Here is a 27,786-nt window from a genome sequence, read left to right on the forward strand (position 1 = left end):
GCCTGCAGGAGGATTAATCAGCTGGAGGGGGGGGAGACATAGTTTTGGTCTCCAGAGTACAAGTATATAGCTATATAGATACTTGGGGCATATATATATATATATATATATATATATATATATAAAAATATATACACACAGTGGATATAAAAAGTCTACACACGTGCTGTAAAACTGTACAACTCAATTGAAAAACAAACTGAAATCTTTTAGGTGGAGGGAAGAAAAAAATAAATCAAAATGTGGTTGCATAAGTGTGCACACCCTCTTATAACTGGGGATGTAGCTGTGTTCAGAATGAAGCAATCACATTCAAATCCTGTTAAATAGGAGTCAGCATACACCGGCCATCATTTAAAGTGCCTCTGATTAACCCTAAATAAAGTTCAGCTGCTCTAGTTGGTCTTTCCTGAACTGTTCTTAGTCACATCCCACAGCAAAAGCCATGGTCCACCGAGAGCTTCAAAAAGCATCAGAGGGATCTCATTGTTAGAGGGTATCAGTCAGGAGAAGGGTAGAAAAGAATGTCCAAGGCATTAGATATACCATGGAACACAGTGAAGACAGTCATCATCAAGTGGAGAAAATATGGCACAACAGTGACATTACCAAGAACTGTGGAATATATATGTATATCGTGGCTCACCCGTATCTGATACTATGGTTAAGGTGCTCTGTTTTTTTGGATGATTCACCTATTCATCCCGTATAACAAGATATAAGAAATAAAAGTAAAAACAGGCACTCACCAGCTGGCAGGTCTATAAGTAGTAACTTTATATGATAATAAAAATTGTACATAAAACTTTCACATTAAAAAATGTCAATAGATTTGGATATAGAAAGCACTGGGGACAATGTATAAATGCTTATAAATATATTCCTGTGTCTTCCCTGTAATGGCTATCTAAATGGATTTTATGCTCTTGGTCATTTCATATAAGTGCATATAAATTGTGCAACAAATATACAAATAAATTCAATATAGTCCTGTGTAAAAAAATATAGAATAGGTATCCTGTGAAAAATATATGTATATCCTGTAAGAGATATATATATATATAGGTGACCAGAAATAAAGATATAAGAATCTTGTGTGATTGGTGTTGGGTGAGTAAAGTCTTATGAAGACCTAGTAGCAATTCCTTGAACCAGATGATATAACAGTTTCCATTCAGTGAAGCTCTTTTGTAACGATTCCTCTATGCGTCAGAAGATAAGGGTTAGGTAAAATGTGGTCGGGTTTTAGAACTGGGGCGTCCCCCTAGTTATTCAAACCCTCTTACCTTGCCCTTAGTCGTGACTGTCCTCTTTGGGGGTGCCACTCTCATAGACGCTGGGTCTCTTATCCCTCCCGTGTTAACACGGGATCCGATACTGCAGGAGTTACTGCTCGCCGGTCTCGGCGTTCCACGAGGTTGCTTCCTTGCGTGTCACCGACCAGGAAGTGATTTGTAGAGTTCGCGTAATCTCGCGATAGCTTGGACCAGCTAAGTTTTCACTGGAATATTGTTACAAGCTGTATGATGATCTTCCGATGGTTATTGCATTCGGGTTCAGATGGGTAATTTTACTCGCAGGAACCAGTCAGACGCGTTTCGAGGGTCCACCCTCTTCCTTAGTGGTGGACCCTCGAAACGCGTCTGGCTGGTTCCTGCGAGTAAAATTACCCATCTGAACCCGAATGCAATAACCATCGGAAGATCATCATACAGCTTGTAACAATATTCCATTGAAAACTTAGCTGGTCCAAGCTATCGCGAGATTACGCGAACTCTACAAATCACTTCCTGGTCGGTGACACGCAAGGAAGCAACCTCGTGGAACGCCGAGACCGGCGAGCAGTAACTCCTGCAGTATCGGATCACGTGTTAACCCGGGAGGGATAAGAGACCCAGCGTCTATGAGAGTGGCACCCCCAAAGAGGACAGTCACGACTAAGGGCAAGGTAAGAGGGTTTGAATAACTAGGGGGACGCCCCAGTTCTAAAACCCGACCACATTTTACCTAACCCTTATCTTCTGACGCATAGAGGAATCGTTACAAAAGAGCTTCACTGAATGGAAACTGTTATATCATCTGGTTCAAGGAATTGCTACTAGGTCTTCATAAGACTTTACTCACCCAACACCAATCACACAAGATTCTTATATCTTTATTTCTGGTCACCTATATATATATCTCTTACAGGATATACATATATTTTTCACAGGACTTATATTTTTTCACAGGATACCTATTCTATATTTTTTTACACAGGACTATATTGAATTTATTTGTATATTTGTTGCACAATTTATATGCACTTATATGAAATGACCAAGAGCATAAAATCCATTTAGATAGCCATTACAGGGAAGACACAGGAATATATTTATAAGCATTTATACATTGTCCCCAGTGCTTTCTATATCCAAATCTATTGAAATTTTTTAATGTGAAAGTTTTATGTACAATTTTTATTATCATATAAAGTTACTACTTATAGACCTGCCAGCTGATGAGTGCCTGTTTTTACTTTTATTTCTATTACCAAGAACTGGTCGTCCCTCCAAAATTGATGAAAAGACGAGAAGAAAACTGGTCTCGGAGGCTACCGAGAGGCCTACAGCAACATTAAAGGAGCTGCAGGACTATCTGCCAAGTACTGGCTGTGTGGTACATGTGACAACCATCTCCCGTATTCTTCATATGTCTGGGCTATGGTGTAGAGTGGCAAGACGAAAGCCTTTTCTTACAAAGAAAAACATCCAAGCCAGGCTACATTTTTCAAAAACACATCTGAAGTCTCCCAAAAGCATGTGGGAAAAGGTGTTATGGTCTGATAAAACCAAGGTTGAACTTTTTGGTCATAATTCCGAAAGATATGTTTGGCGCAAAAACAACACTGCACATCACCAAAAGAACACCATACCCACAGTGAAGCATGGTGGTGGCAGCATCATGCCAAGGGGCTGTTCTTCTTCAGCTGGAACTAGGGCCTTAGTTAAGCTAGAGGGAAATATAAACAGTTCCAAATACCAGTCAATATTGGCACAAAACCTTCAGGCTTCTGCTAGAAAGCCGAACATGAAGAGGAACTTCATGCACTGCTCAAAAAAATAAAGGGAACACAAAAATAACACATCCTAGAACTGAATTAATTAAATATTCTTCTGAAATACTTTGTTCTTTACATAGTTGAATGTGCTGACAACAAATTCACACACAAAAAAAAAATGGAAATACATTTTTTTAACCCGTGGAGGTCTGGATTTGGAGTCACCCTCAAAATTTGTGGAAAAACACACTACAGGCTGATCCAACTTTGATGTAATGTCCTTAAAACAAGTCAAAATGAGGCTCAGTAGTGTGTGTGTGGCCTCCACGTGCCTGTATGACCTCCCTACAACGCCTGTGCATGCTCCTGATGAGGTGGCAGACGGTCTCCTGAGGGATCTCCTCCCAGACCTGGACTAAAGCATCTGCCAACTCCTGGACAGTCTGTGGTGCAATGTGACGTTGGTGGATAGAGCGAGACGTGATGTCCCAGATGTGCTCAATTGGATTCAGGTCTGGGGAACGGGCGGGCCAGTCCATAGCATCAATGCCTTCGTCTTGCAGGAACTGCTGACACACTCCAGCCACATGAGGTCTAGCATTGTCTTGCATTAGGAGGAACCCAGGGCCAACCGTACCAGCATATGGTCTCACAATGGGTCTGAGGATCTCATCTCGGTACCTAATGGCAGTCAGGCTACCTCTGGCGAGCACATCGAGGGCTGTGCGGCCCTCCAAAGAAATGCCACCCCACACCATTACTGACCCAATGCCAAACCAGTCATGCTGGAGGATGTTGCAGGCAGCAGAACGTTCTCCACGGCGTCTCCAGACTGTCACGTCTGTCCCATGTGCTTAGTGTGAACCTGCTTTCATCTGTGAAGAGCACAGGGCGCCAGTGGCGAATTTGCCAATCTTGGTGTTTTCTGGCAAATGCCAAACGTCCTGCACGGTGTTGGGCTGTAAGCACAACCCCCACCTGTGGACGTTGGGCCCTCATATCACCCTCATGGAGTCTGTTTCTGACCGTTTGAGCAGACACATGCACATTTGTGGCCTGCTGGAGGTCATTTTGAAGGGCTCTGGCAGTGCTCCTTCTGTTCCTCTTTGCACAAAGGCGGAGGTAGCGGTCCTGCTGCTGGGTTGTTGCCCTCCTACGGCCTCCTCCACGTCTCCTGATGTACTGGCCTGTCTCCTGGTAGCACCTCCATGCTCTGGACACTACGCTGACAGACACAGCAAACCTTCTTGCCACAGCTCGCATTGATGTGCCATCCTGGATAAGCTGCACTACCTGAGCCACTTGTGTGGGTTGTAGACTCCGTCTCATGCTACCACTAGAGTGAAAGCACCGCCAGCATTCAAAAGTGACCAAAACATCAGCCAGGAAGCATAGGAACTGAGAAGTGGTCAGGTCACCACCTGCAGAACCACTCCTTTATTGGGGGTGTCTTGCTAATTGCCTATAATTTCCACCTGTTGTCTATCCCATTTGCACAACAGCCTGTGAAATTGATTGTCACTCAGTGTTGCTTCCTAAGTGGACAGTTTGATTTCACAGACGTGTGATTGACTTGGAGTTACATTGTGTTGTTTAAGTGTTCCCTTTATTTTTTTGAGCAGTGTATTTCAGCATGACAACGACTTGGCTTGGCTTCACCAGAAGAAGATTCAAGTTTTGGAATGGCCCAGCCAGAGCCCAGACCTGAATCCGATTAAAAGTCTGTGGGGTGATCTGAAGAGGGCTGTGCCCAGGAGATGCCCTCACAATCTGACCGATTTGGAGTGTTTTTGCAAAGAAGAGTGGGCAAATCTTGCCAAGTCAAAATGTGCCATGCAAAAAGACTGAGTGCTGTAATAAAATCAAAAGGTGCTTCAACAAAGTATTAGTTTACGGGCGTGCACACTTATGCAACCATATTATATTATTTTATTTTTATATTTTTCTTCCCTCCACCTAAGGCTACGTCTACACGACGACATTTGTCGCGCGACAATTTTTATAATGGCAGTCTATGGTGTCGCACTGCAACATGCTGCGACTGCGACGCAACAGTCACAGAAAATCCATTCGAGATGGATTTTTCTGCGACTGTTGCGTCGCAGCATGTTGCAGTGCGACACCATAGACTGCCATTATAAAAATTGTCGCGCCTCATTAGTGCAACCAAATGTTGCAGTGTAGTTGTGCCCTATCTGTCGCGCGACTTATTGTCGCCGTGTAGACGTAGCCTTAAAGATTTCAGTTTGTTTTTCAATTGAGTTGTACAGTTTATAGGTCACATTAAAGGTGGAAAAAGTTCTGAAATGATTTATCTTTGTCTCATTTTTTTACATCACAGAAACCTGACATTTTAACATTTTTTAAATCCACTATATATATATATATATATAGTTCTCCAAAAAAGAGGCAGCACTCCAATGTTAAAGTGAAATGACCCGCTTTATTCCCCTCTGCAACGTTTCAACTGCTCATTGCAATCAGAATATCCACATTTATACCCACAATACCTTGTGAGTCAATTAGTGAGTTAATCAGTGACAATTACATAATCAAATAAACAAAATGTTAAAAATACATGATCCAGTGTAAGATAAAGATACAAAAATTACAAAACATATAATAAATCAGTGAAGCATATATCTCGTGAAGCCATGGTTGTTGATCTTCAAAAATCACATACATCAATATAAATTTTCATAAAGTGCCATGTGCTTTAATCAGGGTGATTACCTGTGTGTTAAATAGACGGTCAATCGGCCGCATAGATTATGTAGAAAGTAACTTACACAGCGGTGTACTATGATGGCGTCCATCTCGGCGTCCCCAGTCCGTCATTGCGCATGCCCGGAAAACCAGTACACACAAGATCCCATGACCCGTCACCTGACCACACGTGATCTGTGACGTCAGCCACGAGGCGTGCACCGGCAACCCGACTCCTCCCCCGGTGCGTGACGAGCCAGGAAGGTACGTCCCTGCAGCTAAGTCACAGGATCACGTGAGCCGTAGCTCGGCAACCGGAAAGCGTCCCAAGGCCGGCACATCACTACCTCCCAGGGCGGACAGGGCACCGCTAAATCCAGACTTAAACGGGGGGAAAAAGTCACATGTAGGGCATAATAAGGCTGCGTAATGCTACTTAGAAAGTTTAGATGAATACTAACAAAATAGGATATCAAGCCGTATATTTCGGAAGCAGATAGGGTCATAAGTCCCCTATGGAGACAGTGCCTCTATAAATTGTAAAATAATATTGAAGCTAATCGGAGAGGGTGCAGTTTATGGGGTTATGTCACTTAAGTGACCATTGCCACACACCTGTTATGGCACCTAGGTATCGAGTGCGGTCAACACCCAACATCCTTTGAGCCAAGGTCCACCCTTTCCTCATCTAAGGCTGAATAACAATCTTCCATTCACGACTTATCCACAATATATTTATTTATCTGAGTAAATTGTAATTCCAACCCCATTCACCTAACATGGGACTAAAGACACCGTAAATGTTAGCCATCTTTTTCTACCGCTGTGATGATAAACTTGAAAAAATCTATCAGATCCGATAAAATCTGAAAATAAAAAGAGAAAAACATAATAAGTAAGTAGGTAAGATATTAAACACCATAAGTGATCACAATACCAGAGTATCAAATGAGGGAGACAAATCCACAGGAGAGAAGGGAGGATTCCCACAAAGTCACACTACATAATATTCCATTTGAAATCGACATTCAGGCCCTGTGGTTTAAGGGTCTGAAGACGATGTATCCAACGCAGTTCCCTTTGTTTTTTGGAGAACTACTACCATTGATGACCGTCTTGCCCATGGTCTGAGGATTTTGCACCAGGATTTACCATATAGTGCTGCTGTTTTTCTTTGTTTGATATACACTCACCTAAAGAATTATTAGGAACACCTGTTCTATTTCTCATTAATGCAATTATCTAGTCAACCAATCACATGGCAGTTGCTTCAATGCATTTAGGGGGGTGCTCCTGGTCAAGACAATCTCCTGAACTCCAAACTGAATGTCAGAATGGGAAAGAAAGGTGATTTAAGCAATTTTGAGCGTGGCATGGTTGTTGTTGCCAGACGGGCCGGTCTGAGTATTTCACAATCTGCTCAGTTACTGGGATTTTCACGCACAACTATTTCTAGGGTTTACAAAGAATGGTGTGAAAAGGGAAAAACATCCAGTATGCGGCAGTCCTGTGGGCAAAAATGCCTTGTGGACAGGGGCGTTGCTAGGGTCTGAAGACATCCGGGGCACGAGCCCAAGTGAAACCACGCCCCCACCCCATGAAGCCACGCCCTCATCACCACCAAAAAGGGGGGGGCCTTCACAGTAGTTATTAACCCCTTTCAGCAGTCCCCCCTTCAGTGAACGGGGGACTGCTGAATGGGGTTAATAACTACAGTGAAGGGCCTAGCCATCTGGGCAACCCCACAGATCATCCATAACAGTTCCATCCACAGATTCCCCTCCCCATAACAGTGCCATCCACAGATCCCCCTCCCCATAACAGTGCCATCCACAGACCCCCCCCCTCCCCATAACAGTGCCATCCACAGATCCCCCTCCCCATAACAGTACCATCCACAGACCCCCCTCCCCATAACAGTGCCATCCACAGATCCCCCTCCCCATAACAGTGCCATCCACAGATCCCCCTCCCCATAACAGTGCCATCCACAGATTCCCCTCCCCATAACAGTGCCATCCACAGATCCCCCTCCCCATAACAGTGCCATCCACAGATCCCCCTCCCCATAACAGTGCCATCCACAGATCCCCCTCCCCATAACAGTGCCATCCACAGATCCCCCTCCCCATAACAGTGCCATCCACAAATCCCCCTCCCCATAACAGTGCCATCCACAGATCCCCCTCCCCATAACAGTGCCATCCACAGATCCCCCTCCCCATAACAGTGCCATCCACAGATTCCCCTCCCATAACAGTGCCATCCACAGATTCCCCTCCCCATAACAGTGCCATCCACAGATCCCAATCCCCATAACAGTGCCATCCACAGATCCCCCTCCCCATAACAGTGCCATCCACAGATCCCCCTCCCCATAACAGTGCCATCCACAGATCCCCCTCCCCATAACAGTGCCATCCACAGATCCCCCTCCCCATAACAGTGTTATCCACAGACCCCCCTCCCCATAACTGTGCCATCCACAGATCCCCCTCCCCATAACAGTGTTATCCACAGACCCCCCTCCCCATAACTGTGCCATCCACAGATCCCAGCCCTCCCCATAACAGTGCCATCCAGGGGGTAATATAACTAAGGGGTATCAGGGTACATTATACAGGGTAACAGGGGTAATATAACTGAGAAGGGCTATCAGTATCAGGGACATAATACAGGGGTGATATATAAGTTATATTACCCCTGTATAATGTCTGATACCCCTCCTCAGTTATATTACCCCTCATGTACCCAGATACCCCTAGTTATTATTACCCCCTGAAGTAGCACTGCAGGGACAGACGTAGGTAGGGCTGGGTAAGGTACATACTTTTTTATTCCAGTAACATGCTCAGCGGGGCACTGGGGCCAGGGAGATGGCACAGACATTTCTAACTAGTTGACCAGGCTCTGTCTGACACTCTTGGCGCCCTCACCTTGCTACCAGCAGGCGTGCAGGCAGGCACGCAGCGTGACGTGAGTCTTCAACTCTGCCACCAGCCTGCACGCTCTGCCTCCGCCGGGTCCGCCCCTCCCCCTCTGCAGTCAGTGGCTGTGCGGTGCGCTGCACAGTCCACTCCAGTCCTGAATGAGTTAACCTCCACCCGGCGCCAGTAGCCCGCAGGTAAGTGCGGGAGCGCCGCGGTACTGGTGGGGGGGGGGGGGGTTGTTTGCAAACTTTGCAGGATTCGCCTCCACTGGCTGCCCACTCCAGGCTAGGGAGTCGGGACCAATCAATTAAAAGCCCTGCCGTGCCGGCTGCAGCCCTGGAATGCTAACATTCGGGGCACTGAACAAAACATCCGGGGCTCAAGCCCCGGATGTTTTGACCTAGCGACGCCACTGCTTGTGGATGCTAGAGGTCAGAGGAGAATGGGCCGACTGATTCAAGCTGATAGAAGAGCAACGTTGACTGAAATAACCACTCGTTACAACCGAGGTATGCAGCAAAGCATTTGTGAAGCCACAACACGCACAACCTTGAGGCGGATGGGCTACAACAGCAGAAGACCCCACCGGGTACCACTCATCTCCACTACAAATAGGAAAAAGAGGCTACAATTTGCACGAGCTCACCAAAATTGGACTGTTGAAGACTGAAAAAATGTTGCCTGGTCTGATGAGTCTTGATTTCTGTTGAGACATTCAAATGGTAGAGTCCGAATTTGGCGTAAACAGAATGAGAACATGTATCCATCCTCTGATGGCTACTTCCAGCAGGATAATGCACCATGTCACAAAGCTCCAATCATTTCAAATTGGTTTCTTGAACATGACAATGAGTTCACTGTACTAAAATGGCCCCACAGTCACCAGATCTCAACCCAATAGAGCATCTTTGGGATGTGGTTGAACGGGAGCTTCGTGCCCTGGATGTGCATCCCTCAAATCTCCATCAACTGCAAGATGCTATCCTATCAATATGGGCCAACATTTCTAAAGAATGCTATCAGCACCTTGTGGAATCAATGCCACGTAGAATTAAGGCAGTTCTGAAGGCAAAAGGGGGTCCAACACCGTATTAGTATGGTGTTCCTAATAATTCTTTAGGTGAGTGTGTATATATATATATATATATATATACACACACACATATATATATATATATATATATATATATATATATATATATATACATATATAAAAAGGTAATAAATGGCAGCACCAACCTTTTGGATGGAAAATTGGGTGCAAGCTCCAGTAGGATAAGCGTCCTTGGATAATAGAAAATAGAAAATAAAAGTAGAGTAGCACTCCAGTATGGTGAAAAACTGGAGTGCTGCTCTATTTTTATTTTTTATATATATATATATATCTATCCCACCTGGGGAGACAAACTGGGCCCATAAATATACAGGGGACATGTGTGTATATATATACACAATGCCCCGCGGGCCATGCAGGCCTTATATATATATATATATATATATATATATATACATACAGTGGGATGTGAAAGTTTGGGCAACCTTGTTAATCGTCATGATTTTCCTGTATAAATCGTTGGTTGTTACGATAAAAAATGTCAGTTAAATATATCATATAGGAGACACACACAGTGATATTTGAAAAGTGAAATGAAGTTTATTGGATTTACAGAAAGTGTGCTATAATTGTTTAAACAAAATTAGGCAGGTGCATAAATTTGGGCACTGTTGTCATTTTATTGATTCCAAAACCTTTAGAACTAATTATTGGAACTCAAATTGGCTTGGTAAGCTCAGTGACCCCTGACCTACATACACAGGTGAATCCAATTATGAGAAAGAGTATTTAAGAGGGTCAATTGTAAGTTTCCCTCCTCTTTTAATTAGCAACATGGGGGTCTCAAAACAACCCTCAAATGACCTGAAGACAAAGATTGTTCACCATCATGGTTTAGGGGAAGGATACAGAAAGCTGTCTCAGAGATTTCAGCCGTCTGTTTCCACAGTTAGGAACATATTGAGGAAATGGAAGACCACAGGCTCAGTTCAAGTTAAGGCTCGAAGTAGCAGACCAAGAAAAATCTCGGATAGACAGAAGCGACGAATGATGAGAACAGTCAGAGTCAACCCACAGACCAGCACCAAAGACCTACAACATCATCTTGCTGCAGATGGAGTCACTGTGCATCGTTCAACCATTCGGCGCACTTTACACAAGGAGATGCTGTATGCGAGAGTGATGCAGAGGAAGCCTTTTCTCCGCCCACAGCACAAAAAGTGCCGCTTGAGGTGGGCTAAAGCACATTTGGACAAGCCAGCTTCATTTTGGAATAAGGTGCTGTGGACTGATGAAACTAAAATTGAGTTATTTGGCCATAACAAGGGGCGTTATGCATGGAGGAAAAAGAACACAGCATTCCAAGAAAAACACCTGCTACCTACAGTAAAATATGGTGGTGGTTCCATCATGCTGTGGGGCTGTGTGGCCAGTGCAGGGACTGGGAATCTTGTCAAAGTTGAGGGACGCATGGATTCCACTCAGTATCAGCAGATTCTGGAGACCAATGTCCAGGAATCAGTGACAAAGCTGAAGCTGCGCCGAGGCTGGATCTTTCAACAAGACAACGACTAGAGATGGCCCGAACTATCCGACGGCGAACAGTTCCCGGCGAACATAGCTTGTTCGCGTTCGCCTCTGCCGGGCGAACACATGCGATGTTCGGTCCGCCCCCTATACATCATCATTGAGCAAACTTTGACCCTGTACCTCACAGTCAGCAGACACATTCCAGCCAATCAGCAGCATACCCTCCCTCCCAGACCCTCCCACCTCCTGCACAGCATCCATTTTAGATTCATTCTGAAGCTGCAGTCTTAGTGAGAGGAGGGAGACTGTAACTGCTGCTGATTTAATTGGGAAATCGATAGCTAGGCTAGTGAATTCAGTGTCCACTCCAGTCCTGAAAGACTCATCTGATCTCTGCTGTAAGGACAGCGTCCTGACAGCACCCCAAAAAGCCCTTTTTAGGGCTGCAACATTAGTCTGCTTTTTTTTTTTCCTTTATATACATATTGCAGTTGCCTGGCCTGCCTGTGTGTGAGGAGCTGCAGGCCCACAGACTGTAGTGTGCCCACTGCCAGTGCTCACCCCTGTCATTCCGTGTGGCACAGGACTTTGCTTAAAAAAAGGCACTTAATTTTTACACTTTAATCTAAGGTTAGTTGCCTGCCAGTGTGTGTCAGGCTGACTTCCACTGACTGTAGTGTGCCCACTGCCAGTGCCCACCACTCATACCGGCTGGCACAGGACTTTGCATAAAAAAGGCATTTAATTTTTACACTTTAGTGTAATTTCAGCTGCTTGCCTGCTGCTAGTGTGTGTCAGGCCGACTTCAACTGACTGTAGTGTGCCCACTGCCAGTGCCCACCCCTGTCATCCCGTGTGGCACAGGACTTTGCTTAAAAAAAAGGCACTTCATTTTTACACTTTAATCTAAGGTTAGTTGCCTGCCAGTGTGTGTCAGGCCGACTTCAACTGACTGTAGTGTGCCCACTGCCAGTGCCCACCCCTGTCATCCCGAGTGGCACAGGACTTTGCTTAAAAAATAGGCACTTAATTTTTACACTTTAATCTAAGGTTAGTTGCCTGCCAGTGTGTGTCAGGCTGACTTCCACTGACTGTAGTGTGCCCACTGCCAGTGCCCACCACTCATACCGGCTGGCACAGGACTTTGCATAAAAAAGGCATTTAATTTTTACACTTTAGTGTAATTTCAGCTGCTTGCCTGCTGCTAGTGTGTGTCAGGCCGACTTCAACTGACTGTAGTGTGCCCACTGCCAGTGCCCACCCCTGTCATCCCGTGTGGCACAGGACTTTGCTTAAAAAAAAGGCACTTCATTTTTACACTTTAATCTAAGGTTAGTTGCCTGCCAGTGTGTGTCAGGCCGACTTCAACTGACTGTAGTGTGCCCACTGCCAGTGCCCACCCCTGTCATCCCGAGTGGCACAGGACTTTGCTTAAAAAATAGGCACTTAATTTTTACACTTTAATCTAAGGTTAGTTGCCTGCCAGTGTGTGTCAGGCTGACTTCCACTGACTGTAGTGTGCCCACTGCCAGTGCCCACCACTCATACCGGCTGGCACAGGACTTTGCATAAAAAAGGCATTTAATTTTTACACTTTAGTGTAATTTCAGCTGCTTGCCTGCTGCTAGTGTGTGTCAGGCCGACTTCAACTGACTGTAGTGTGCCCACTGCCAGTGCCCACCCCTGTCATCCCGTGTGGCACAGGACTTTGCTTAAAAAAAAGGCACTTCATTTTTACACTTTAATCTAAGGTTAGTTGCCTGCCAGTGTGTGTCAGGCCGACTTCAACTGACTGTAGTGTGCCCACTGCCAGTGCCCACCCCTGTCATCCCGAGTGGCACAGGACTTTGCTTAAAAAATAGGCACTTAATTTTTACACTTTAATCTAAGGTTAGTTGCCTGCCAGTGTGTGTCAGGCTGACTTCCACTGACTGTAGTGTGCCCACTGCCAGTGCCCACCACTCATACCGGCTGGCACAGGACTTTGCTTAAAAAAAAGGCACTTCATTTTTACACTTTAATCTAAGGTTAGTTGCCTGCCAGTGTGTGTCAGGCCGACTTCAACTGACTGTAGTGTGCCCACTGCCAGTGCCCACCCCTGTCATCCCGAGTGGCACAGGACTTTGCTTAAAAAATAGGCACTTAATTTTTACACTTTAATCTAAGGTTAGTTGCCTGCCAGTGTGTGTCAGGCTGACTTCCACTGACTGTAGTGTGCCCACTGCCAGTGCCCACCACTCATACCGGCTGGCACAGGACTTTGCATAAAAAAGGCATTTAATTTTTACACTTTAGTGTAATTTCAGCTGCTTGCCTGCTGCTAGTGTGTGTCAGGCCGACTTCAACTGACTGTAGTGTGCCCACTGCCAGTGCCCACCCCTGTCATCCCGTGTGGCACAGGACTTTGCTTAAAAAAAAGGCACTTCATTTTTACACTTTAATCTAAGGTTAGTTGCCTGCCAGTGTGTGTCAGGCCGACTTCAACTGACTGTAGTGTGCCCACTGCCAGTGCCCACCCCTGTCATCCCGAGTGGCACAGGACTTTGCTTAAAAAATAGGCACTTAATTTTTACACTTTAATCTAAGGTTAGTTGCCTGCCAGTGTGTGTCAGGCTGACTTCCACTGACTGTAGTGTGCCCACTGCCAGTGCCCACCACTCATACCGGCTGGCACAGGACTTTGCTTAAAAAAGGCATTTAATTTTTACACTTTAATGTAATTTCAGCTGCTTGCCTGCTGCTAGTGTGTGTCAGGCCGACTTCAACTGACTGTAGTGTGCCCACTGCCAGTGCCCACCCCTGTCATACCGAGTGGCACAGGACTTTGCTTAAAAAATAGGCACTTAATTTTTACACTTTAATCTAAGGTTAGTTGCCTGCCAGTGTGTGTCAGGCTGACTTCCACTGACTGTAGTGTGCCCACTGCCAGTGCCCACCACTCATACCGGCTGGCACAGGACTTTGCATAAAAAAGGCATTTAATTTTTACACTTTAGTGTAATTTCAGCTGCTTGCCTGCTGCCAGTGTGTGTCAGGCCCGCTTCCACTGACTGTAGTGTGCCCACTGCCAGTGCCAACCACTGATACCGGGTGGCACAGTAGCTTGCCGATAAATAAGGCATTTAATTTTTAGACAGTAGTCTAAATTCAGTTGCTTGCCTGCTGCCAGTGTGTGTCAGGCCCTCTTCCACTGACTGTAGTGTGCCCACTGCCAGTGCCAACCACTCATACCGGGTGGCACAGTAGCTTGCCGATAAATAAGGCATTTAATTTTTACACTTTAGTGTAATTTCAGTTGCTTGCCTGCTGCCAGTGTGTGTCAGGCCCGCTTCTACTGACTGTAGTGTGCCCACTGCCAGTGCCAACCACTGATACCATCTCCCCGTTCGAAAAATCTATTCAATAAATGGCACCCAGATTGGGGACGTTAGAGGGATTAAACTGATGAGAATAGTACTACAGAAAATACCACTCATATCGGGTGTGACAGTAAATTGCACGGCGCAGACGCAGTCACCGTGGATAAAAACAAAGGGGAGGGAGCCAGCGTTTTTTTAACCATCTCCCCGTTCGAAAAATCAATTCAATTGACCTTTCGGGGACCCTTGGTGTTGTACGTGGCTGGGTGGAGGAAGAAACCTTCAATGACATCACCGGGACGTGGCTAGCTTGGTATCCAACCTTGTGCAAATGGGGAGTTTGCGGTTGTGCAAATGAACTGTTTGCGGTGCATTAAAAGGGGAGTTTGGTCTGTCAATGTCTGTGATGCGGGCGTAACCCTTACACTACCTGATCGATACAACATCATACCTGATCGTATACACACACTGGATGTTTTAAAGCACGTTATTCCAAACAATTTAGGAATGTTAGTTGATTTATGCCCTTTATGGATTAAAACCCGACTCTGCGTCCACTACGTAATTTTCCATGGGAGTTTTGCCATAGATCCCCCTCCGGCATGCCACAGTCCAGGTGTTAGACCCCTTGAAACAACTTTCTCATCACTATTGTGGCCAGAAAGAGTCCCTGTGGGTTTTAAAATTCGCCTGTCTATTGAAGTCTATGGCGGTTCGCCCGGTTCGCCAGTTCGCGAACATTTGCGGAAGTTCTCGTTCGCTGTTCGCGAACTGAAAATTTTATGTTCGCGACATCACTAACAACGACCCTAAACACTGATCAAAATCCACTAAGGCATTTATGCAGAGGAACAAGTACAACGTTCTGGAATGGCCATCTCAGTCCCCAGACCTGAATATAATCGAAAATCTGTGGTGTGACTTAAAGAGAGCTGTCCATGCTCGGAAGCCATCAAACCTGAATGAACTAAAGATGTTTTGTAAAGAGGAATGGTCCAAAATACCTTCAACCAGAATCCAGACTCTCATTGGAACCTACAGGAAGCGTTTAGAGGCTGTAATTTCTGCAAAAGGAGGATCTACTAAATATTGATTTCATTTCTTTTTTGTGGTGCCCAAATTTATGCACCTGACTAATTTTGTTTAAACAATTATAGCACACTTTCTGTAAATCCAATAAACTTCATTTCACTTCTCAAATATCACTGTGTGTGTCTCCTTTATGATATATTTAACCGCCTCACGTCCGCCCATAGGATATAAACGTCCTATGGGTGGAGGTCTATTTCTGACAGCACGTTTTAAAACGTCCTGTCAGAAATAGCAGCTGCACGCTAATCGTGCAGCTGCTGATCGGGTTGCCCGCTGTCAGTGACAGCAGGGCAACCCTAAGACAAGGCAGGGACAGTGCCCAGGTGTCCCTGCCTTCACGATCGCTGCAGACACAGCGCTCACCGAGCGCTGTGTCTGCAGAGCAGGAAGCGCTGTGCACTTCCTGTTCCGGCCCGGCGGTCATGTGACCGCCGTGACCGGAGTGTGCAGGAGCTGTGTGAGGTCATCCACAGACCTCGATCAGCCCTGCACTGAGGCTGTACAGCGCAGGATTGCTGCTGTACAGCCTCTATAGGGGTGCATTTGTCCTGTAACTGGGGCTACTATGTCAGCCCCAGTTACAGGAGAAATCAACAGTGAAAAAAAAATAAAAAGTGAAGTAAATGTCCCCCAGAGGTCTTGTATGACCTTATGGGGGACGAAAAGTGTAAAATAAAATAAAGGGTTGAAAAAATAAAATAAAAAAAAGTTTCACATGTAAAAAAAAAAAAAATCCCAAGTTAGGAATAAAAAAAAAAATTAAAAATAGAAAAAATAAAATAAAATAGACATATTTAGTATTGCCGCGTCCGTAAAAACCAGCTCTATAAAAATATCACATGACCTAACCCCTCGGGTGAACACCGTAAAAATAAAATAAAAAAAACTGTGTCAAAACAAGCAATTTTTGTCACCTTGCATCACAAAAGGTGCAACACCAAGTGATCAAAAACGCGTATGTCCCACAAAATGGTACCAATAAAACCGTCACCTCATCCCGCAAAAAATGAGCCCCTACATAAGAAAATCTCTCAAAAAATAAAAAAAACTATAGCTCTTAGAACATGGAGACACTAAAACATCATTTTTTTGGTTTCAAAAATGCTATTATTGTGTAAAACTTTAATAAATGAGGAAAAGTATACATATTAGGTATCGCCACGTCCGTAACAATCTGCTCTATAAAAATGTCACTTGACTGAGCCCCTCAGGTGAACGCTGTAAAAATAAATAAATAGAAACTGTGCTAAAACAACCAATTTTTTGGTCACCTTGCCCCATAAAGTGTTATAATGAATGATCAAAAAATCATATGTACCCAAAAATAGTACTAATAAAACTGGCACCTTATCCCCTAGTTTCCAAAATGGGGTCACTTCTTAGGAGTTTCTACTGTAAGGGTGCATCAGGGGGCTTCAAATGGGACATGGCATCTAAAAACCATGTGGAGTTCCTTTCCTTCTGCGCCCTGCCGTGTGCCCATATAGCAGTTTACGACCACATGTGGGGTGTTTCTGTAAACCTCAGAATCTGGGTAATAAATATTGAGTTTTGTTTGGCTGTTAACCATCGATGTGTTAAAGAAAAAAATTGATTAAAATGGAAAATCTGCCAAAAAAGTGAAATTTTAAAATTTGATCTCCATTTTCCTTTAATTCTTGTGGAACGCCTAAAGGGTTAACAAAGTTTGTAAAATCGGTTTTGAATACCTTGAGGGGTGTAGTTTCTACAATGGGGTCATTTATGGGGGTATCCACTATGTAGGCCCCACAAAGTGACTTCAGACCTGAACTGGTCCTTATAAAGTGGGTTTTGGCAATTTTCTTAAAAATTTGAAGAATTGCTTCTAAACTTCTAAGCCTTCTAACGTCCTAAAAAAATAAAATGACATTTCCAAAATGATGCCAACATAAAGTAGACATATGGGGAATGTTAAATAATAAATATTTTATGAGGTATCACTTTCTGTTTTAAAAGCAGAGAAATTGAAATTTCGAAAATTGCGAATTTTTCAAATTTTGGGGTAAATTTGGGATTTTTTCATAAATAAAGGTGAAATATTTTGACTCAAATTTATGACTATCATGAAGTACAATGTGTCACGAGAAAACAATCTCTGAATGACTTGGATAAATAAAGGCGTTCCAAAGTTATTACCACATAAAGTGAGATATGTCAGTTTTGCAAAATTTGGCCTGGTCAGGAAGGGGGCAAAGGGCCCAGATGGGAAGTGGTTAACTGACATTTTTTATCGTAACAACCAACGATTTATACAGGAAAATAATGACGATTAACAAGGTTGCCCAAACTTTCGCATTGCACTGTATATATATATAATAATGGAGACATATATTTAAATCTCCACCTTCCCTCTACAAGGAACATCTAGAGAATGAGGAGAAACATCTGGAGGAGGAGATGGAAAAAGAAGAACATCTGGAGGAGGAGATGGAAAAAGAAGAACATCTGGAGGAAGAGAGGACAGAAAAGGACAACTTTAACATCGAGGAGGTGCACAAAGGAATGAGAGAATTTTTTGATGCAAGGTATTTACATTACTGTGGCATATTTTATATAAAAATTGTTGAGAACATTAAGGGACATTTACAGTATTAAATGATTAACCTCTGAAAACTGGAGGTAAAAAGTCACAAATTTTGTTGTGCACTATATTTGCCTTAAAATTTACATCTTCGCTCACCACTCATTATTTTTAAATAGTTGTAAGAAAAAAGGGTGGAATTATCCAGGAGTGGCATGGTCATCCAATATCCAACATACTTATTATTCCTAGTGATATTTTAGCAGTAAACAGTGTCCTCTCATAGCAGGCATCGATTTTATTTTCTGTATTTAGGATACATTTTTTAGGAGGCGTGCGTTATTTAGTAGATTTGGTGCATTTTACTTCAAAGATCTATTCTTTATAAGTTATGTAGGAAATGCCATTGTTAAGAAATCTTCCCCAAAGTCTGATTATCCCAATATTTAGTGTTCATCCTCCTGGACCCCACATTATCCCAATAGACAAAGAACCTCAAGGCTAAGACCCTTTTCACACGGGCGAGTTTTCCGCGTGGGTGCAATGCGTGAGGTGAACGCATTGCACCCGCACTGAATCCTGACCCATTCATTTCTATGGGGCTGTGCACACGAGCAGTGATTTTCAAGCATCACTTGTGCGTTGCGTGAAAATCGCAGCATGCTCTATATTGTGCGTTTTTCACGCAACGCAGGCCCCATAGAAGTGAATGGGGCTGCGTGAAAATCACAAGCATCCGCAAGCAAGTGCGGATGCGGTGCAATTTTCGCGCATGGTTGCTAGGTGACGATCAGGATGGGACCCGATCTTTATTATTTTCCCTTATAACCATGGTGATGGACCATGTGATGAGCGCAGTGACGTCGCCAAAGGTCCCTTTCTCCCAGGTCCTCAAAGAAGAAGAAAGAAGACAAGCCGGGCTGCGCGAACAAGTGGATGAGGTGAGTTAATTTTTTATATATTTTTTTTAAACCCCTCCAGCCCTATTGTACTATGCATTCTGTATTAAGAATGCTATTATTTTCCCTTATAACCGTGTCATAAGGGAAAATAATAAAATTTACACAACACCGATCCCAAACCTGAACTTCTGTGAAGAAGTCCGGGTTAGGGTCAGTGTTCCCTCTAAGCTGCGCGGGTGGGCGGCCGCGCAGCAATTATTGTGGCCCCGCTCACAATTTTATAATGCCCGCTCACTCCTACAGCGCGCAGCTAAGTTCGCTAACGCTGCTGGTAAAATGCCAGCACTTGTCGTCAGACTCATCTGCGTGACGGCGCCGACGTCCTCCTCGTAGTCTTGTGCGGCTCAGCACAGCGGGGCGCCGCCTACCAGCTACCACGTATTGCTAGTTCTGCCTCCTCCTTCTTTTTGCAGGAAGAGGAGGACTGAGCAGCAGGAAGATCGGGTGTATAACTTATACCAGCTGTACATATATAATTATATACAGAAGATACCCAGGTTATACCAGCATGGTCCATATCACTATATACAAGAAGATGTGTTACTTATACCAGCTATACATATATAATTATATACAGGAGATGCCCAGGTTCTACCAGCATGGTCCATATCACTATATACAAGAAGATGTATTACTTATACCAGCTGTACATATATAATTATATACAGCAGATGCCCAGGTTCTACCAGCATGGTCCATATCACTGTATACAAGAAGATGTATTACTTATACCAGCTGTACATATATAATTATATACAGGAGATGCCCAGGTTATACCAGCATGGTCCATATCACTATATACAAGAAGATGTATTACTTATACCAGCTGTACATATATAATTATATACAGGAGATGCCCAGGTTATACCAGCATGGTCCATATCACTAAATACAAGAAGATGTATAACTTATACCAGCTGTACATATATAATTATATACAGGAGATGCCCAGGTTATACCAGCATGGTCCATATCACTATATACAAGAAGATGTATTACTTATACCAGCTGTACATATATAATTATATACAGGAGATGCCCAGGTTATACCAGCATGGTCCATATCACTAAATACAAGAAGATGTATAACTTATACCAGCTGTACATATATAATTATATACAGGAGATGCCCAGGTTATACCAGCATGGTCCATATCACTAAATACAAGAAGATGTATAACTTATACCAGCTGTACATATATAATTATATACAGGAGATGCCCAGGTTCTACCAGCATGGTCCATATCACTATATACAAGAAGATGTATTACTTATACCAGCTGTACATATATAATTATATACAGGAGATGCCCAGGTTCTACCAGCATGGTCCATATCACTATATACAAGAAGGTGTATAACTTATACCAGCTGTACATATATAATTATATACAGGAGATGCCCAGGTTATACCAGCATGGTCCATATCACTGTATACAAGAAGATGTATTACTTATACCAGCTGTACATATATAATTATATACAGGAGATGCCCAGGTTCTACCAGCATGGTCCATATCACTATATACAAGAAGATGTATTACTTATACCAGCTGTACATATATAATTATATACAGGAGATGCCCAGGTTATACCAGCATGGTCCATATCACTATATACAAGAAGATGTGTTACTTATACCAGCTGTACATATATAATTATATACAGAAGATACCCAGGTTATACCAGCATGGTCCATATCACTATATACAAGAAGATGTGTTACTTATACCAGCTGTACATATATAATTATATACAGGAGATACCCAGGTTATACCAGCATGGTCCATATCACTGTATACAAGAAGATGTATTACTTATACCAGCTATACATATATAATTATATACAGGAGATGCCCAGGTTCTACCAGCATGGTCCATATCACTGTATACAAGAAGATGTATTACTTATACCAGCTGTACATATATAATTATATACAGGAGATGCCCAGGTTATACCAGCATGGTCCATATCACTATATACAAGAAGATGTATTACTTATACCAGCTGTACATATATAATTATATACAGAAGATACCCAGGTTATACCAGCATGGTCCATATCACTATATACAAGAAGATGTGTTACTTATACCAGCTATACATATATAATTATATACAGGAGATGCCCAGGTTCTACCAGCATGGTCTATATCACTGTATACAAGAAGATGTATTACTTATACCAGCTGTACATATATAATTATATACAGGAGATGCCCAGGTTATACCAGCATGGTCCATATCACTATATACAAGAAGATGTATTACTTATACCAGCTGTACATATATAATTATATACAGGAGATGCCCAGGTTATACCAGCATGGTCCATATCACTATATACAAGAAGATGTATTACTTATACCAGCTGTACATATATAATTATATACAGGAGATGCCCAGGTTATACCAGCATGGTCCATATCACTATATACAAGAAGATGTATTACTTATACCAGCTGTACATATATAATTATATACAGGAGATGCCCAGGTTCTACCAGCATGGTCCATATCACTAAATACAAGAAGATGTATAACTTATACCAGCTGTACATATATAATTATATACAGGAGATGCCCAGGTTATACCAGCATGGTCCATATCACTATATACAAGAAGATGTATAAGTTAGACGTCCTAGCCAGTGTCAGGTCAGCACTTTGCAAGGTCTTTCTTCACTCCGCAGGAGACATTTTGTGTGCGGTTCTGTTTCTGACCCTTATGTTAAAACATAACTTTCATTTGATTGCTTTAATACCTAAAGGAAAAAAATAATTTTAAAAACCTGCTCTTTCTCTAGATGACCTTATGTTTATGGTAGTGGTATTAGAGTCTCAAGGGTCTATAAAAGCACCTACACTATTTTTACAGACCTTTGAGACTCTATTAACACTACTATTAACATAAGGTCATCTAGAGAAAAAGCAGGTTTTTAAAATTATTTTTTTTCCCCGTTTAGGTGTTAGAGCAATCTAATTAACACCTAAAGAGAAAGAAAAATAAATAAAAACCTACTGTTTCTCTAGATGACCTTATGTTAATAGTAGTGTTAATAGAGTCTCAATGGTTTGTAAAAATAGTGTAGCTGCTTTTAGGGTACATGCACACGTTCAGGATTCATGTGCGGAGAATCCGCACTAAAATCCGCAGGTGTTCGCAGGCAAATTTGGGCGGTCAATCCGCATTAATTGGTGCGGATTTGCATACGGATTTGCGTGCGGATTTGGTGCGGATTTCACTAAGTGAATGAAGAAAATCCGGTCAGGAAAAAAAAAATTAATTGACATGTCGCGGATTTTAAAATCCGCACCGCAGGTCAAATTCCGCGCGGAAAAAATCTGCATCGTGTGCATTGAGAATTTCAAATTCTCATAGAATACAACGGACATGACCTATGGTGCGGATTTTCCGCATGCAAATCCGCGCGCAATCCTGATCGTGTGCAGGGGGCCTAATAGACCCTTGAGACTCTATTACCACTACTATCAACATAAGGTCATCTAGAGAAACAGCAGCTTTTTTTTAAAAAAAATTTCCTTTAGGTATTAAAGCAATCAAATGAAAGTTATGTTTTAACATAAGGGTCAGAAACAGGGTTTTGTTTAGCCTCTTGGTTATTAGTTTTTCTATGTAAGTTCTCTGGATCAATGAGATTTTTTCCCCCTGTATGGTTTATATATGGAGAGCAATGTCCAGTGATCACAGAGAGGACTATACTGTATATTGTACGGGATGGTGCAGGGGTTATACTGTATTGTACGGGATGGCGCAGAGGTTATACTGTATTGTATGGGATGGTGCAGAGGTTATACTGTATTGTACGGGATGGTGCAGGGGTTATACTGTATATTGTATGGGATGGCGCAGAGGTTATACTGTATTGTATGGGATGGTGCAGAGGTTATACTGTATATTGTACGGGATGGTGCAGGGGTTATACTGTATTGTATGGGATGGCGCAGAGGTTATACTGTATATTGTACGGGATGGTGCAGGGGTTATACTGTATTGTACGGGATGGTGCAGGGGTTATACTGTATATTGTACGGGATGGTGCAGGGGTTATACTGTATTGTACGGGATGGTGCAGGGGTTATACTGTATTGTATGGGATGGCGCAGAGGTTATACTGTATTGTACGGGATGGTGCAGGGGTTATACTGTATTGTACGGGATGGTGCAGGGGTTATACTGTATTGTATGGGATGGCGCAGAGGTTATACTGTATTGTACGGGATGGCGCAGAGGTTATACTGTATTGTACGGGATGGTGCAGAGGTTATACTGTATTGTATGGGATGGCGCAGAGGTTATACTGTATTGTACGGGATGGTGCAGAGGTTATACTGTATTGTATGGGATGGCGCAGAGGTTATACTGTATTGTATGGGATGGTGCAGGGGTTATACTGTATTGTATGGGATGGTGCAGGGGTTATACTGTATATTGTACGGGATGGTGCAGGGGTTATACTGTATTGTATGGGATGGCGCAGAGGTTATACTGTATTGTACGGGATGGTGCAGGGGTTATACTGTATTGTATGGGATGGCGCAGAGGTTATACTGTATTGTATGGGATGGCGCAGAGGTTATACTGTATTGTACGGGATGGTGCAGAGGTTATACTGTATTGTATGGGATGGCGCAGAGGTTATACTGTATTGTATGGGATGGTGCAGGGGTTATACTGTATTGTACGGGATGGCGCAGGGGTTATACTGTATTGTATGGGATGGCGCAGAGGTTTGTATACTCTTTGAAGTGACAATTATCTTAGGTTTTCCTATCGCCCACCTTTGATGGCGCTGTGCCCAGCTCTGAGCCGACCCCGCTCAGCAGCTGCCAAGGCTTAGAGGGAACACTGGTTAGGGTCTGGGTACCAATAATGCCGATTTTTTTCCCACGACGCACCCGCATCCTATCTGGCCCTCACACGCGACGGCGTGTGATATAAGAGGAATAAATATAAGAGGAATAAACGCAGTGATCTGATTGGCTGCTCAATAATGAGGTTAATTGACATTATCATTTCTGGTAATAAGAATTTCTATGACATGTATAAGTCATATTTGTCCATTTCTTCTTCCATCAGCTGGCGGAACATGGTGTACACCTCCCAGCCGCCACAACGGTAATTATACTTTACCATAACAATATTTCTTCTCTAATGTTAGAATCTAGGAATCTTCCTTGTAGGATGATGGAGGAGTAGTCCCGATGTGTGAACCGATACATTTCTATTAATAACAATCATCCTGTATAATCTATGGGGAATTAATATCCATGGAGGAGATTTAGTAAGCTAAATGCTCAAATTCTGCTTCTGTTTGCCCAAAACCTGACGTACACACCGCTTGCTGGATTTATTATGTGGCTTTCACACTCTTAGGCCTAGTTCACACTAACGTTTTTTTTGCGAGTGTACGGGCCGTTTTTTTGTGTTCCGTATACGGATCCATTCATTTCAATGGTTCCGCAAAAAAAACGGAATATGTTCCGTATGCATTCCGTTTCCGTATTTCCGTTCCGTTGAAAGATAGAGCTTGTCCTATATTTGGCTGTAAATCACGGGTCGTGGCTCCATTCAAGTCAATGGGTCCGCAAAAAAAAACGGAACACATATGGAAATGCATCCGTATGTCTTCCGTTTCCGTTCCGTTTCAGTTCCATTTTTTCTGAACCATCTATTGAAAATGTTATGGCCAGCCCAATTTTTTCTATGTATTTACTGTATACTGTACATGGCATACGGAAAAACGGAAAGGAAATGGAAACACAACGGAACTCAAAAACGGAACAACGGATCCGTGAAAAACGGACCGCAAAAAACAATAAAAGCCATACGGTCGTGTGAACTTGGCCTTAGGCTCCATTCACACGTCCGCAACATGTTTTGCGGATCCACGGAGCCGCGGATCTGCAAAACACGGAAAGCGGCAATGTGCGATCCGCATTTTGTGGACCGCACATTGCCGGCACTAATAGAATATGCCTGTTCTTGTCCGCAATTGTGGACAAGAATAGGACATGCTCTATTTTTTTGCGGAACGGAAGTGCGGATCCGCAATTTCGTGTCCGGGCAGCACATCGTGCTGCCCCATAGGAATGAATTGGTCCGCAATTCTGTTCTGCAAAATGTGGAACGAAATTGCGGACGTGTGAATGGACCTTTAGGCCCCTTTCACACGAGCGAGTTTTCCGCGCGGATGGTTGCGGGAGGTGAACGCATTGCATCCGCATGGAATCCTGACCCATTCATTTCTATGGGGCTGTTCACATGAGCGGTGATTTTCACGCATCACTTGTGCGTTGCGTGAAAATCGCAGCATGCTCCTCTTTGTGCGTTTTTCACGTAACGCAAGCCCCATAGAAATGAATGGGGTTGCGTGAAAATCGCAAGCAAGTGCGGATGCGGTGCGATTTTCACGCATGGTTGCTAGGAGACGATCGGGATGGAGACCCGATCATTATTATTTTCCCTTATAACATGGTTATAAGGGAAAATAATAGCATTCTGAATACAGAATGCATAGTAAAACAGCGCTGGAGGGGTTAAAAAATAAATAAAAAATCATTTAACTCACCTTAATCCACTTAATCGCGTAGTCCTGTGGTGAGCATTAATTATAGGTCAAGGACCTGTGGTGACGTCACTCCGGGCATCACATGGTACGTCACATGATCTTTTACCATGGTGAATCACCATGGTAAAAGATCATGTGACTTACCATGTGATGACCGGAGTGACGTCATCACAGGTCCTTGAACTATAATTCTGTGAAGAAGTTCGGGTTTGGGTACCAAACACGCGCGATTTTTCTCACGCGAGTGCAAAACGCATTACAATGTTTTGCACTCGTGCAGAAAAATTGCGGGTGTTCCCGCAACGCACCCGCACATTTTCCCGCAACGCCCGTGTGAAAGAAGCCTTAGAGTGTAAGGGGGTCCTTTACTTACAGAAATATGTCTAAATTAGTCCACTTCCACACTCTCATTTGGGGCTGATCCGTCATGGATCTGCACAGACGGATCCGTTCAGATAATAGAACCGTCTGCATCCGTTCAGAACGGATCCGTTTGTATTATCTTTCACATAGCCAAGACGGATCCATCTTGAACACCATTGAAAATCAATGGAGGACGGATCAGTTTTCTATTGTGCGAGATTGTGTCAGAGAAAACGGATCTGTCCCCATTGACTTACATTGTGTGTCAGAACGGATCCGTTTGGCTCAGTTTCGTCAGACAGACACCAAAACGCTGCAAGCAGCTGCCTCCAAAGCGGAATGGAGACGGAACGGAGGCAAACTGATGCATTCTGAGCGGATCCTTTTCCATTCAGAATGCATTAGGGCAAAACTGATCCGTTTTGGACGCTTGTGAGAGCCCTGAACGGATCTCACAAACGGAAAGCCAAAACGCCAGCGTGAAAGTAGCCTTAGGCGTAATTCTGATGCAGATTGCGGTGCAAAGGTTCTTTGCGCCGTAATCTGCTCGCGCCAGGTGTACCAACGTGGGCACAGCGTGGGCTGGGAAAGGGGACGGGCCAGGTAGCCTGTCACATTCATCATTTTCTACGCCTGTTTTAGGCATAGAAAATGGTCTAAATCTACGCCAGCAAGGGAGCGGCTCCTCCGCCAGCACCGAGACTTATTAAGACCGGCATCTAAAACCCCCTAAATATCTTGATGGTAAAACATTGTAAATCCAGAATTATTACTGGTGGCTACAGATAGAACTGCCATTAGTGGGCACCAGTCATGCAGCATATTGCACTTTCTAGGGCTCTCATGAGGGGCACATAGAGGAACACGTGCTGAGTGCTTCCTGTTAACCGGAACTATGTTTTCTACTATAGGATAAGAACTGTGAAAAGATGTCCTCCATTTTACACCCTGAAGACCATGTAAGTTTATAACAAGAGCATTTGGCCCACCACCCTCAATGGCCTAAGAGCCACCTCCATGACTTGTTCCAGAAGGACTAGTCTCCATAATTCCTGCCATCTAGACCTAGAGCTCTTCATAATGAGCGTGCCCATTGATTATCAAATGTGAATTGATTTATTCTGTTTTATGTCCAACAGAAAAGAAGAAATGGAGGCAAAGGAGGAAAAGGAAAGGTAAGTCCAGAGATAATGAGCCGATTACATGGAAACATTACAGACATTTTATGTCCTGATGAATGATAGATTTCTAACCAGGTGTATAACAATGGTGGCAATGGGGGCACCCTAGATACATGCTGGTAACCGAGGTGGAGAAGGAGACACAATAATGTGTGAAGTTTATATTAATGTTAAAAAATTCTAAACTTTATATTAAAAGGAAAATTAAATTCAGAACCTTAAAAGGAACCTTTTTTCTGTTTAGTTTTTGGATCTGTGTGTTATGTTACTTGTTGTCTGTCTCCAAAAGCTGAGTGAGAAATTAAAGGGGATATCCATGACAAATATGTCTAATCTTCCCTGCACAGCGCTTAAAGGGGTATTCCAGACAAAGACATAGGCTATGTGATAAAAAGCACCCAGAAATTTTGTATAGGGAGGGTCCAAAATTTT

The sequence above is a fragment of the Bufo bufo genome, chromosome 8 (genome assembly GCF_905171765.1).
Source record: "Bufo bufo chromosome 8, aBufBuf1.1, whole genome shotgun sequence".
Lineage (NCBI taxonomy): Eukaryota > Metazoa > Chordata > Amphibia > Anura > Bufonidae > Bufo > Bufo bufo.